Genomic DNA, 13,341 nt, shown 5'->3' with positions numbered 1-13,341 from the left:
ATACTGTATTAGACAGTATGAGGGAGGTGTCGTACAGTCATATACTGTATTAGACAGTATGAGGGAGGAAGTGCAGTCATATACTGTATTAGACAGTATGAGGGAGGAAGTGCAGTCATATACTGTATTAGACAGTATGAGGGAGGAAGTGCAGTCATATACTGTATTAGACAGTATGAGGGAGGAAGTGCAGTCATATACTGTATTAGACAGTATGAGGGAGGAAGTGCAGTCATATACTGTATTAGACAGTATGAGGGAGGAAGTGCAGTCATAAACTGTATTAGACAGTATGAGGGAGGAAGTGCAGTCATATAATGTATTAGACAGTATGAGGGAGGAAGTGCAGTTATATAATGTATTAGACAGTATGAGGGAGGAAGTGCAGTCATATAATGTATTAGACAGTATGAGGGAGGAAGTGCAGTCATATACTGTATTAGACAGTATGAGGGAGGAAGTGCCGTCTCGTCTACTGTCTTTTCTTAGTCGTATATTTGACTTTGCTCTGGGCTGTTTTAGGTCATTCATGGTCAGTGTTTCAACAAGACTGGAATGAGATTTAGAACCAGTAAAGTGCTCTAAAATGGAATGGAATTAAATAAATGATGTGCAATGAAGAGACAGCCAAAGACAGCACAGTAAAGCACTTAGTAGAAAGAATATCTGCCAGTTCAAAGGTTATCTCAGCCTTATTTCAAACCTCATTCAAAAGTAAAGAAAAACCCTGCAGCACTAGATAATGAACTTCAAAATAACTGACTTGTAGCAGGCAGGGGGAGGCAGGGGGTTGTGGGGGAGGAGTGAGATGGCCGGGGGAGGCAAGGGGAAGGAGAGGGGTGGATTAAGTAAGAATATAAAGTGTGAAAGAGGCCACTGTTCACCTAGCTTTCGGGCTCTCCCTCCTTTTCATTTTCCATTTCTGGTGCCTGGTTAGAGGGTTGGACATTTCAGGCGAACCGCACAAAAGACGTATTTTGGCTGTTCCGGTGGTGCATGAGTCACTGGTCTGGTCCCAGAGGTCTGGTACAGTGGTCTAGTCCCATTGGTCTTTCCAAGTGGTCTGGTCCCATTGGTCTGTCCCAGTGGAAACTCTAACCAGAGAACTGAACAACCAGTCACAGAGAGCCACACAGTATAGTATAACTACTTTCGGCTAAAAATACAGCTCCCTGGTGTGCAGAAGTAAGCAAACGTCTACTTCTTGATGTAAGATTTCACAGTGTGCCATTCATTCCTACAGTATATCTGTGAGGAGTTACCATGAAAACACATCTGGGAGTAAAATGAGTTTTGAATTTAAACTCAGAAATAATTCACCCACTATTATGAAATCAAACTAAATGAACAGGAACGTGTTATTCTATACCAGTACCAAACATAAGCTCATCTAAAACCGAACCTTGGCATTCTTGGAATGAGTAACTAACTCAAACACCACAATTGAAGTTAAATGATTAGAACAAGTAGTAATGATTTCTAACTGGAGAAACTCAGGATCTTTTAGTTCATTGTGTACAAAGACCACTGTACTTTGCTATGTGAATACTGTGTAGAGAAAGGAATGTTATAGCAGGAAGGGAGAGTCAACATTTATAGTGAACAAAGGATGAAATTACCCCCCCCCCCCCCCTCCAATTAAAACAACCCACCCACAAACCTGCTGAGTTCATCAACAGGTCTTTCCTCCAACATGAAACACCAATAGACACGTCAGGTTCACTCTGTCAACCTGTTCTGGACAAGACCTTGGAAAACAAGATCCAGCTAGTTTTCTGTTTACCATTATGAGTGGAAAATATGGTCAGGGTAGTCCTGTCCAGTCCATTCACATTCCTTTGTATCTAGGCACTGATACAAAAGGGCAAGACAGGCGTATCTGACCAGAGGAATGTAGGGAGTGGAGAGTGGAGGAGAAGGCATGGGATTAAATGTTAAGTCCCCTAAATGGGGGAGTTTGAGCAGTTCTGGACCGGCTCCAAATGACATTTCTGTGAGCTTCTTTATAGCGCCAGAAAGACCGATCTGTCTGCTCTCTGTTTCCACTCTTTCAGCAGAGCTGACTTGAAGTGTCCGATTTCAGACCCCACATTTGCATAGGGAGTGACATGTCACATTTTCTGGCCTATTCAGAAAAATAATCAATGTTCTTCTTTCTCTGAGTGACGGAGTTGCATTCGTTAACAAGTCTGCACACATTTAAATGGTGTCTCTGTGCCGCTCAGTGGACGTTTAGAGATAAATGATCTGTCGTCAGTTATATGAAATGGTCCACTAATTATGATGATAATCATTTTACAGTCATAAAAAAGGTAAAGTCATTTATATTTGATTGTTACTAAATTTAGAAAAATAATTTCAGTCATTTCAAGCCCTATTTGTTGAATAGGGAAAATATCATACCACATTTTTCAGATTTTCATTGTATGTTTACTTGAGCTTGTGTCCTTTGCAATTTTGAACTATTTTTTTTTCCAGACCTTTCTAAAACAATGCAACATTACCAGTTATTGTTTATGGCCATCTCATGAAAAATAATACTTTTTGGGTATGTCTATTTGGGCTGAAATATACATTTTGCCCTATCATTCCAGTTAACAATGGTGCCATTTGATGACTAGGTCAGACATTCCCTCAGAGCCCCATCCACAGCCCTGTCCAAGTGTTAATGATCTGGGAATCCATTTTAGGGTGCGTTCGTAAGTTCACTCCGGCTATCTACTATGATTTCAGAACACTCTCGTCTGAGCGTGCCAGAGAGCAGAATAACTGATGAATTTACGCACGCTCAACACCCGTTGAATAAACGTTGGCAAAAAAGCGTAATTAAATTGTTGCCAGCAGCATAGTTACAGGTCACCAAAGCTCTGGATAACATGAAAACAGCCTAACCAGCTCTGCTAGGGTGAGTAAAATATGAGGTGTTGTGAGTAAAATGTGTTCTCTCATTTGTGTCTGGAAGTAGCTAGCCAACGTTAGCCAGTTAGCTTGGGTGCTTGACTGCCGTTGTGAGGTCAGAACGCTTGGATCAACCCTACTCCTCGGCACTCCAGTGTGCACTCTGAGCGCTCTGAATTTACGAATGGACAATCTGACAACACTGAGCGCACTCTGCCACTCCAGATAGAATTTATGAACACACCCTGAGAGACATCTCTTCCACCCTATACTGGAGGGTGTCCACCTTGGTCTATTTGTTGTGAAGGTCCTTCGTTGTCAAGGTCCAAATTCTTCAGGACATTGTGTCAATCCTCTGACTTGACTTGGCATCTCTCTAGTCACACATTGGATGTTTTGTGTAAAGCCCTTCTTTCATGACATTTGTTTCCTAGACTATGTTGAGAGGAGAGGTTTGTGTTTATTGACCAATTTGAACTGAGGAAATGGGCCAACATCCATCAGGTTAGCATCAGGTTTTGTTTACATTGAGGTCGTCAGGTAATTCATGCCAGCAGCATACCACCCTGCATCCCACTGCAGTCTTGCTTCTGAAGCTAAGCAGGGTTGGTACTGGATGGGAAACCAGATGCTGCTGGAAGTGGTGTTGGAGGGCCAGTAGGAGGCACTCTTTTCTCTGGTCTTAAAAATATTCCAATTCCCCAGGGCAGTGATTGGGGACACTTCTCTGTGTAGGGTGCTGTCGTTTGGATTGGATGTTAAAAGGGTATCCTGACTCTCTGAGGTCATTAAAGATCCCATGGCACTTATTGTAAGAGTAGGGGTGTTCACCCCGGTGTCCTGGCTAAATTCTCAATCTGGCCCTCAAACCATCATGGCCAACTAATCATCCCCAGCTTACAATTGGCTCATTCATCCCCCTCCTCTCCCCTGTAACTATTCCCCAGGTTGTTGCTGTAAATGAGAATGTGTTCTCAGTCAACTTACCTGGTAAAAAAAAAATTAAGGAATAAGAATCCTTGTTTGCCCAGTTGTTCTGGCAACATATACGTTGTACATCAACGTTTTCAGTGAATGTTGCCAGAGCAACAGTGGCAAACACACTAACGGCCTCTGAGTAAACCATCTTTATACTATAAAATAGATTATAAAGTAGCATTTTACATGAGTAATATTCTCTAGCTGTGAGAAATGATTGGTCTGCCTGGACTGGACACATGTCATCAGGGAGTGTATGACTGTGACCGCAAAGCTGTACAAGGGGCCACAGTAGCTGTGACCACGCGGCTGTAACGGTTACCACAGTGACAACAGGGTCATCAGGAGACTGTCACCACCATCACACCCCTCTACTGGCCAGGCCCCAGGCACGGCGAGTCACAGACCCTCTACTGGCCAGGCCCCAGTCACGTCTGGTCACAGCAGTCATGCAGAACTTCTGCTTTACTCCTCGTGACTTCCTGCTCCTCTGGAGAAGATGGTGACCAACATGGGATCCCTCTTTTCCAATGACTAATCCACAATCCTATTGCTATAGGAATGCATTGGATTGTATGCTAGTTATACTATCAGATCACTTCCAGTATTTACAGATAACAGCCATTGGACCATTTGAGAATACGACAGAAAAAAAGTTGTAATTATATATAATTACCAGCAGGCTATGTATGACTCTAATTTCATGCATACTAACTTGTCTTATCTGAGTATTTCATCTGAAAATTATCCTGGCATGACAGCTCTGACTGTGAAACTAAACAGGAGCAGTCCAGGCCTTAGATGCAATCATGCAGCTTTGCTAAGTCTTCCTCCCTTTGGACTACTTGGCATTTGGCCTGTCATTCCAGCCAGATAAGACCAAAAAAGGAACTTTCTGCTACTGCTGGGAGTCAGGCACTATCTCTCTCCAAGACAGAAGTGGAAAAGAACTCTGCAGTTGTTGGGCAGAAGGGAGAAATGTTGTAAACCGCTACTTGGCTTTAGCACTAATACTCATAAAAGACTATGCCAAGGGTCTAATAGAACCCAGAGATGAGTTACCTGACTGTAAGACACTTTCAATCTGAGAGTGACATCAATCTGGGGAATCATCATATCTTGTTACACTGTATTATCGGCTTGATCATTGTGCAGTTTGAGTGGGCAGAATACCGTAGTGTCAAAAGCAACTCACATAGGAGCTTTGGGACTGAAGTTCCAATAGGACACATATTCATAGCTCTGTCTGATGTTATATGCTCTACGGTCATCTGGGGTGGGAGTGGTTGAGTCTAGGGGGGGAGAGGTGGAGTCTAGGGGAAGGGGTAGGAGTGGAGGAGTCTAGTGGGGGAGTGGTAGAGTCTAGGGGAAGGGGTAGGAGTGGTGGAGTCTCGGGGGAGGGAGTGGAGTCTAGGGGTAAGAGTGGTGGAGTCTAGGGGGGAAGGGGAGTAGGGGGTGGAGGGGGGGAGTGGTGGAGTCTAGTGGGGGAGTGGTGGAGTCTAGGGGAAGGGGTAGGAGTGGTGGAGTCTAGGGGGGAGTGGTGGAGTCTAGGGGGGGGAGTGGTGGAGTCTAGGGGAAGGGGTAGGAGTGGTGGAGTCTAGGGGGGGAGTGGTGGAGTCTAGGGGTAGGAGTGGTGGAGTCTAGGGGGAGTGGTGGAGTCTAGGGGGGGGAGGTGGAGTCTAGGGGGGAGTGGTGGAGTCTAGGGGGAGTGGTGGAGGGGGTAGTGGTGGAGTCTAGGGGGGAGTGGTGGAGTCTAGGGGGGGTGGAGTGGTGGAGTCTAGGGGTAGGAGTGGTGGAGTCTAGGGGGGAGTGGTGGAGTCTAGGGGGAGTAGGGGTAGGAGTGGTGGAGTCTAGGGGGGAGTGGTGGAGTCTAGGGGGAGTGGTGGAGTCTAAGGGGTAGGAGTGGTGGAGTCTAGGGGGGAGGTGGAGTCTAGGGGAAGGGGTGGGGGGAAGGGGTAGGAGTGGAGGGTGGAGTCTAGGGGGGAGTGGTAGGGGTAGGAGTGGTGGAGGAGTCTAGGGGGGGGAGTGGTGGAGTCTAGGGGTGGGGTGGTAGTGGAGTGGGGGGAGTCTAGGGGGGGGGAGTGGGTGGAGTCTAGGGTGGAGTGGGGTGGAGTGGTGGAGTCTAGGGGGGAGTGGTGGAGTCTAGGGGGGAGTGGTGGAGTCTAGGGGGGAGAGGTGGAGTCTAGGGGGGGTGGGGGGGAGTCTAGGGGGGAGTGGTGGAGTCTAGGGGGGGGGGAGTGGTGGAGTCTAGGGGTGGAGGGGTAGGAGTGGAGTCTAGGGGGGAGTAGGGGTAGGAGTGGTGGAGTCTAGGGGGGAGTGGTGGAGTCTAGGGGGGAGGGGTAGGAGTGGTGGAGTCTAGGGGGAGTGGTGGAGTCTAGGGGTAGGGGTAGTGGTGGAGTCTAGGGGGGGGAGTGGTGGAGTCTAGGGGTAGGGGTAGGAGTGGTGGAGTCTAGGGGTAGGGGTAGGAGTGGTGGAGTCTAGGGGGGAGTGGTGGAGTCTAGGGGGGAGTGGTGGAGTCTAGGGGTAGGGGTAGGAGTGGTGGAGTCTAGGGGTAGGGGTAGGAGTGGTGGAGTCTAGGGGGGAGGGTGGAGTCTAGGTGGAGTCTAGGGGAAGGGGTAGGAGTCTAGGGGGGGAGTGGTGGAGTCTAGGGGTAGGGGTAGGAGTGGTGGAGTCTAGGGGGAGTGGTGGAGTCTAGGGGTGGGGAGTAGGAGTGGTGGAGTCTAGGGGTAGGGGTGGAGTAGGAGTGGGTGGAGTCTAGGGGTAGGGGGAGTCTAGGGGTAGTGGTGGAGTCTAGGGGGAGAGTCTAGGGGTGGGGGGAGTGGTGGAGTCTAGGGGTAGGGGTAGGAGTGGTGGAGTCTAGGGTGGAGTCTAGGGGTGGGGTAGGAGTGGTGGAGTCTAGGGGTAGGGGTAGGAGTGGTGGAGTCTAGGGGTGGGGTAGGAGTGGTGGAGTCTAGGGGGGGGGTAGGAGGGTGGAGTCTAGGGGTAGGGGTAGTGGTGGAGTCTAGGGGGGGAGTGGTGGAGTCTAGGGGTAGGGGTAGGAGTGGTGGAGTCTAGGGGGGAGTGGTGGAGTCTAGGGGGGGGAGTGGTGGAGTCTAGGGGGAGTGGTGGAGTCTAGGGGTGGGTTGAGGAGTCTATTGGGGGAGTCTAGGGGTAGGGGGAGTAGTGGTGGAGTCTAGGGGGGAGTGGTGGAGTCTAGGGGTAGGGGTAGGAGTGGTGGAGTCTAGGGGGGAGTGGTGGAGTCTAGGGGGGAGTGGTGTAGTCTAGGGTAGGAGTGGTCTAGAGTCTAGGGGGAGTGGTGGAGTCTAGGGGTAGGGGTAGGAGTGGTGGAGTCTAGGGGTAGGGGTAGGAGTGGAGGAGTCTAGGGGGGAGTGGTGGAGTCTAGGGGTGGGGTAGTAGTGGTGGAGTCTAGGGGGAGTGGTGGAGTCTAGGGGTAGGGGTGGTAGTGGTGGAGTCTAGGGGGGAGTGGTGGAGTCTAGGGGGGGTGGTAGTGGTGGAGTCTAGGGGGGGTAGTGGTGGAGTCTAGGGGGAGTGGTGGAGTCTAGGGGGGGGTGGTAGTGGTGGAGTCTAGGGGGGGGGGTAGTGGTGGAGTCTAGGGGTAGGGGTGGAGTGGAGGAGTCTAGGGGTAGGGGTAGGAGTCTAGGGGTGGGGGAGTGGGTGGAGTCTAGGGGGGAGTGGTGGAGTCTAGGGGTGGGGTGGTAGTGGTGGAGTCTAGGGGGGAGTGGTGGAGTCTAGGGGTAGGGGTGGTAGTGGTGGAGTCTAGGGGGAGTGGTGGAGTCTAGGGGTAGGGAGTGGTGGAGGGGTAGGGGGGGAGTAGGAGTGGTGGAGTCTAGGGGTAGGGGTAGGAGTGGTGGAGTCTAGGGGGGGTGGGGGAGTCTAGGGTGGTGGAGTCTAGGGGGAGTCTATTGGGGTAGGAGTGGTGGAGTCTAGGGGTAGGGGTAGGAGTGGTGGAGTCTAGGGGGGGGAGAGGGTGGAGTCTAGGGGAAGGGGTGGAGTCTAGGGGTAGGGGTAGGAGTGGTGGAGTCTAGGGGGGAGTGGTGGAGTCTAGGGGTGGGGTAGGAGTGGTGGAGTCTAGGGGTAGGGGTAGGAGTGGTGGAGTCTAGGGGTAGGGGGAGGAGTGGTGGAGTCTAGGGGGGGAGTGGTGGAGTCTAGGGGTGGGTTAGGAGTGGTGGAGTCTAGGGGTAGGGGTAGTGGTGGAGTCTAGGGGTAGGGGTAGGAGTGGTGGAGTCTAGGGGTGGGGTAGGAGTGGTGGAGTCTAGGGGTGGGGTAGGAGTGGTGGAGTCTAGGGGTAGGGGTAGGAGTGGTGGAGTCTAGGGGGGGGAGTGGTGGAGTCTAGGGGAAGGGGTAGGAGTGGTGGAGTCTAGGGGGGGGTGGTGGTGGAGTCTAGGGGGAGTCTAGGGGTGATGGAGTCTAGGGGGGGGTAGTGGTGGAGTCTAGGGGGAGTGGTGGAGTCTAGGGGTAGGGGGGGTAGTGGTGGAGTCTAGGGGTAGGGGGAGTAGTGGTGGAGTCTAGGGGGGAGTGGTGGAGTCTAGGGGGGTGGTGGAGTCTAGGGGTAGGGGAGAGGGGGGGGTAGTGGTGGAGTCTAGGGGGGAGTGGTGGAGTCTCGGGGGGGGTAGTGGTGGAGTCTAGGGGGAGTGATGGAGTCTAGGGGTGGGTTCGGAGTGGTGGAGTCTAGGGGTAGGGTGGTGGAGTAGTGGTGGAGTCTAGGGGGGGGAGTGATGGAGTCTAGGGGTGGAGTGATGGAGTCTAGGGGTGGGGGGGTAGTGGTGGAGTCTAGGGGTAGGGGGAGTAGTGGTGGAGTCTAGGGGGGGAGTGGTGGAGTCTAGGGGGGAGGGGTGTGGTGGAGTCTAGGGGTAGGGGGAGTAGTGGTGGAGTCTAGGGGGGGGGAGTAGGGGTAGGGGTAGTGGTGGAGTCTAGGGGGGAGTGGTGGAGTCTAGGGGTAGGGGTGGTGGAGTCTAGGGGGTCTAGAGTGGTGGAGTCTAGGGGTGGGGTAGGAGTGGTGGAGTCTAGGGGTAGGGGTAGGAGTGGTGGAGTCTAGGGGGGGGAGAGGTGGAGTCTAGGGGTAGGGGGGTAGTGGTGGAGTCTAGGGGGAGTGGTGGAGTCTAGGGGTAGGGGTGGTGGAGTCTAGGGGGGGGTAGTGGTGGAGTGGTGGAGTCTAGGGGTAGGGGGAGGAGTGGTGGAGTCTAGGGGTGGGGGGTAGTGGTGGAGTCTAGGGGTAGTGGTGGAGTCTAGGGGTGGGGGGTAGGAGTGGTGGAGTCTAGGGGTAGGGGTGGAGAGTGGTGGAGTCTAGGGGGGAGTGGTGGAGTCTAGGGGGGAGGGGGAGTAGGGGTAGTGGAGGAGTCTAGGGGTAGGGGTAGGAGTGGGAGTCTGGAGTCTAGGGGGGAGTGGTGGAGTCTAGGGGTTAGGAGTGGTGGAGTCTAGGGGTAGGGGGGTAGGGTGGGGGGGGGAGTCTAGGGGGGGGTAGTGATGGAGTCTAGGGGGGAGTGATGGAGTCTAGGGGTGGGGAGTCTAGGGGTAGTGGTGGAGTCTAGGGGTAGGGGAGTAGTGGTGGAGTCTAGGGGGGTGGTGGAGTCTAGGGGGGGGTAGTGGTAGTGGTGGGAGTCTAGGGGTAGGGGGGTAGTGGTGGAGTCTAGGGGGGAGTGGTGGGAGTCTAGGGGTAGGGGTAGGGGTAGTGGTGGAGTCTAGGGGGGAGTGATGGAGTCTAGGGGGGGTGGTAGTGGTGGAGTCTAGGGGGGGGTAGTGGATGGAGTCTGGGGGAGGGGGGGTAGTGATGGAGTCTAGGGGAGTCTAGGGGTTAGGGGTGGTAGTGGTGGAGTCTAGGGGTAGGGGGGAGTCTAGGGGGAGTGGGGAGTCTAGGGGGGGGGGTAGTGGTGGAGTCTAGGGGGGTAGTGGTGGAGTGGTGGAGTCTAGGGGTAGGGGGAGTCTAGTAGGTGGGAGTCTAGGGGGGGGGTGGTGGAGTCTAGGGGTAGGGGTAGGAGTGGTGGAGTCTAGGGGGAGTGGTGGAGTCTAGGGGGATGGGGAGTCTAGGGGGGGAGTGGTGGAGTCTAGGGGTAGGAGTGGTGGAGTCTAGGGGGAGTGGGAGTGGTAGTGGTGGAGTCTAGGGGTAGGGTGGAGTCTTGGGGTAGTGGTGGAGTCTAGGGGGAGTGGTGGAGTCTAGGGGTAGGGGGGTGGGGTGGTGGAGTCTAGGGGTGGAGTGGTGGAGTCTAGAGGTAGGAGAGGGTGGAGTCTAGGGGGGGGGAGTGGTGGAGTCTAGGGGGGGAGTGGTAGTGGTGGAGTCTAGGGGTAGGGGTAAGCGTGATGGAGTCTATTGGGGGAGTGATGGAGTCTAGGGGTAGGGGGGTAGTGGTGGAGTCTAGGGGGAGTGGTGGAGTCTAGGGGGAGTGGTGGAGTCTAGGGGTAGGAGTGGTGGAATCTAGGGGGAGTGGTGGAGTCTAGGGGGGAGTGGTGGAGTCTAGGGGGGGAGTGGTGGAGTCTAGGGGTAGGGGTGGTGGAGTCTAGGGGGGAGTGGTGGAGTCTAGGGGTAGGGGTGGTGGAGTCTAGGGGGGAGTGGTGGAGTCTAGAGGTAGGAGAGGTGGAGTCTAGGGGGAGTGGTGGAGTCTAGGGGGAGTGGGGGAGTGGTGGAGTCTAGGGGGGAGTGGTGGAATCTAGGGGGGTGTGGTGGAGTCCAGGGGGGGAGTGGTGGAGTCTTGGGGGGAGTCTAGGGGTAGGAGGGGGGAGTGGTGGAGTCTAGGGGGAGTGGTGGAGTCTAGGGGGGAGTGGTGGAGTCTAGGGGGAGTGGTGGAGTCTAGGGGGGAGTGGTCCAGGAGTCTAGGGGGAGTGGTGGAGTCTAGGGGTAGGGGTGGTCTAGTGGTGGAGTCTAGGGGGAGTGGTGGAATCTAGTGGTGGAGTCTAGGGGGGAGTGGTGGAGTCTAGTGGAGAGGTGGATGGAGTCTATTGGGGGAGTGGTGGAGTCTAGGGGGAGTGGTAGTGGTGGAGTCTAGGGGTAGGGGTCTAGGGGGTGATGGAGTCTATTGGGGGAGTGGTGGAGTCTAGTGGTAGGGGGTCTAGTAGGGGAGTGGTGGAGTCTAGGGGGGAGTGGTGGAGTCTAGGGGGGGAGTGGTGGAGTCTCGGGGGAGTGGTGGAGTCTAGGGGTAGGGGTGGTAGTGGTGGAGTCTAGGGGGAGTGGTGGAGTCTAGGGGGGGGAGTCTAGGAGTGGTGGAGTCTAGGGGGAGAGGTGGAGTCTAGGGGTGGAGTGGTGGAGTCTAGGGGGAGGGTGGAGTCTAGGGGGAGTGGTGGAGTCTAGGGGGGGTGGAGTGGTGGAGTCTAGGGGTAGGGGTGGAGTCTAGGGGGGAGTGGTGGAGTCTAGGGGGTGGTGGAGTCTAGGGGGAGTGGTGGAATAGTGGTGGAGTCTAGGGGTAGGGGTGTCTAGTGATGGAGTCTATGGGGGGAGTGGTGGAGTCTAGGGGGGAGGGGTGGAGTCTAGTGGTGGAGTCTAGGGGGAGTGGTGGAGTGGTGGAGTCTAGGGGGAGTGGGGTCTAGAGTGGTGGAGTCTAGGGGTAGGGGTGGTAGTGGTGGAGTCTAGGGGTAGGGGTAGGAGTGGTGGAGTCTAGGGGGAGTGGTGGAGTCTAGGGGTAGGGGGAATGGTGGAGGAGTGGTGGAGTCTAGGGGGGTGGTGGAGTCTAGGGGGGGGTAGTGGTGGAGTCTAGGGGTAGGGTGTCTAGTGTGATGGAGTCTATTGGGGGAGTGATGGAGTCTAGGGGTAGGGGGTGGAGTCTAGTGTGGTGGAGTCTAGGGGGAGGGAGTGGTGGAGTGGTGGAGTCTAGGGGGGAGTGGGGTAGTAGGTGGAGTCTAGGGGGAGTGGTGGAGTCTAGGGGTAGGGGTGGTGGAGTCTAGGGGGAGTGGTGGAGTCTAGAGGGTGGAGGGGGGAGTGGTGGAGTCTAGGGGGGAGTGGTGGAGTCTAGGGGGAGTGGTAGTGGGGGAGTGGTGGAGTCTAGGGGGAGGGGTGGAGTCTAGTGGAGTCTAGGGGGAGGGGGAGTGGGGGAGTGGGAGTCTAGGGGTAGGGGTGGTGGAGTGGTGGAGTCTCTGGTGGAGTCTAGGGGGAGTGGTGGAGTCTAGGGGTAGGGGGTGGAGTCTAGGGGGAGTGGTGGAGTCTAGGGGTAGGGGGGGGAGTGGTCTAGTGGTGGAGTCTAGGGGTAGGGGTAGGAGTGGTGGAGTCTAGGGGGGAGTGGTGGAGTGGGGGGAGTGGTGGAGTCTAGGGGTAGGGGAGTCTAGGGGGAGTGGTGGAGTCTAGGGGGAGTGGTGGAGTCTAGGGGGGAGTGGTGGAGTGGTGGAGTCTAGGGGTAGGGGTGGTGGAGTCTAGGGGGAGTGGAGTCTATTGGGGGAGTCTAGGGGGATGGAGTCTAGGGGTAGGGGTGGTGGAGTCTAGGGGGAGTGGTAGTGGTGGAGTCTAGGGGGAGTGGTGGAGTCTAGAGGTAGGTGGAGTCTAGGGGGAGTAGTGGTGGAGTCTTGGGTGGTGGAGTGGGGGAGTGGTGGAGTCTAGGGGGAGGGTGGAGTCTAGGGGGGGTGGTGGAGTCTAGGGGGAGTGGTGGAGTCTAGGGGTAGGGGAGTAGGGGGAGTGGTGGAGTCTAGGGGGGAGTGGTGGAGTCTAGGGGGAGTGGTCTAGTGGTGGAGTCTAGGGGTAGGGGGTGGAGTCTAGGGGGATGGAGTCTATTGGGTCCAGGGGGGAGTGGTGGAGTGGAGTCTAGGGGTAGGGGGAGTGGTGTCTAGGGGGGAGTCTAGGGGGTGGTAGTGGTGGAGTCTAGGGGGGAGTGGTGGAGTAGTGGTGGAGTCTAGGGGGGAGTGGTGGAGTCTAGGGGTAGGGGTGGTGGAGTCTAGGGGGAGTGGTGGAGTCTAGGGGTAGTCTAAGGGGGGAGTGGTGGAGTCTAGGGGGGAGTGGTGGAGTCTAGGGGGGAGTGGTGGAGTCTAGGGGGAGGGTGGAGTCCAGGGGGAGTGGTGGAGTCTAGGGGGGTGGAGTCTAGTGGTGGAGTCTGGATTGGGGGAGTGGTGGAGTCTAGGGGGAGGGGGAGTGGGTGGAGTCTAGGGGTAGGGGGTGGAGTCTAGTGGTGGAGTCTAGGGGGGAGTGGTGGAGTCTAGGGGTAGGGGTGGAGGTGGTGGAGTCTAGGGGGAGGGTGGAGTCCAGTGGTGGAGTCTAGGGGGAGTGGTGGAGTCTAGGGGGAGAGGTGGAGTCTAGGGGTGGAGTGGTGGAATCTAGGGGGAGTGGTGGAGTCTAGGGGGAGTGGTGGAGTCTAGGGGGAGTGGTGGAGTCTAGGGGGAGTGGTGGAGTCTAGGGGGTGTGGTGGAGTGGGGGGAGTGGTGGAGTCTAGGGGGGAGTGGTGGAGTCTAGGGGGAGTGGTGGAGTCTAGGGGGAGTGGTGGAGTCTAGGGGGAGTGGTGGAGTCTAGGGGGAGAGTGGAGTGGAGTCTAGGGGGAGTGGTGGAGTCTAGGGGGAAGT

Source organism: Oncorhynchus masou, chromosome 18, assembly GCF_036934945.1.
Source record: "Oncorhynchus masou masou isolate Uvic2021 chromosome 18, UVic_Omas_1.1, whole genome shotgun sequence".
NCBI lineage: Eukaryota > Metazoa > Chordata > Actinopteri > Salmoniformes > Salmonidae > Oncorhynchus > Oncorhynchus masou.
This window is presented reverse-complemented; position numbering follows the sequence as displayed.